Below are 1,624 nucleotides of genomic sequence, written 5' to 3' on the forward strand. Positions count from 1 at the left end.
CTGTGTAATATATTTTTTAAATTTTAGTTTAAAAATGATAAAAACTGAACATCCTACAGTATTTTTACAGTCTTTATTTTACAGTTAAAATTTATGTTTATTATATAAAATCTAATGTTACAACTAATCGTGGCTCTCTCAAACGTGAGCCTCAGCAGTATGTGGAAGAACCATACACAGCCACAAAGTCCTGGCACCTCCTCCTCGTGCCGCTCACCAGCCATCATCCAGTCCACCAAACATGAAACGAGTCAATGGCAGAACAAGTTGTTTGTCATTGGCAGAGAGGATTTGGCAAATTTTCATGTGCGTAACCCACATACTCAGCTCTGCTGCTCATCCCACAAAGACGTGTTCCTTACACCACTTAAAAGGGAACTTAAAGGGGCAATACCATGTAAAATCAACTTCCTTGAGTTTTATATCATGTTATAATGTTATCCTCTCATCAAAAACATGCCCAGAGTCTTACTTTGACATTCATGCATGTTTGAGGAATCCTGTCGTGTCCTGAGGCAGCCAGGCGGGGGAGCAATAACGACCGGTTGGGCCCAGAACCAACTTTTGGGTTGTGTCTCTGAACCAAGCTTCCTCAACACAGAGCACACCTCCTCCACCCCCCTTACCAGCTGAAACGTCATCTCTGTGATCGCTCTGGTTCTTCAGAAAACTTTCCGGTCTGACAGTAAGGTTCATATGTATCCAGAGYTTCAATTTTCCAAAACCAAACTTGTTGCTGCTTTTTTAATTATCCTTACAACAAAGCATGCTACAACGCTCCAGCTTGTAAACAGCAGAGAAGCGGCTATGATGACGTGCTGAAATGGGTGTGACAGGATCAGAAGGAGGTTCTTAAAGAGACAGAGGCCAATTTCAAGGTGTTTGGAAATGGAAACAAATGAGAAGCCAAGTTTATTTTTGATTTAAACATATTTTTTTAATAACAACTGAAGGTGACATTACTAAATATATGCCTGACAAACACACAATATTGCCCCTTTAACAGAGTTTCAAACAGTAAAGGATTTATTGTTACAACAAAGAAATAATCTACCAAACACAAATTTCCTTACTTTTTGTGCTAAGTTTACTTTCAGTAATTAATTTCTAATAATTTAATCTAAATTCACCCAGTTGTTAATGTGATATTTTGCTCACAGACAGACACATGAACTCACAGACACAGGCAAAAACATACCTGCTTCTTGTCTTATAGCAGCAGGTGATACAAAATTTAAAAAACACCCATTGTTTTATATTTTTGTCACAATTTGGATTAATCCAGAATGATTTTCTTAGGCCTTGATTTTTTTAAGGATCAGATTGAAAAGTCAGAATGGAGCTCTCTTTAGACTATGCAGCAGAGATATAATCCTAACCGTTTTTTTTTTTTTCAGAGGAGAGATCTGTACTCCAAAAGTCATCCATGTGAAAGCATCTGTTGCCATAACAACCTGAGACAGAGGAGACCMCACCCAGGTGGTTGTTATGACAAAGGTCAGAGTATACAAAAGTCCAAATCCTAAAACAATTTTAAAATTTATTTTCAACTATTTAATGATACAGAGGGTAAAATAAGTATTGAACACGTCACCATTTTTCTCAGTAAATATATTACTAGAGG

This window comes from Austrofundulus limnaeus, unplaced genomic scaffold, assembly GCF_001266775.1.
Source record: "Austrofundulus limnaeus strain Quisiro unplaced genomic scaffold, Austrofundulus_limnaeus-1.0 Scaffold5, whole genome shotgun sequence".
Taxonomy (NCBI): Eukaryota; Metazoa; Chordata; class Actinopteri; order Cyprinodontiformes; family Rivulidae; genus Austrofundulus; species Austrofundulus limnaeus.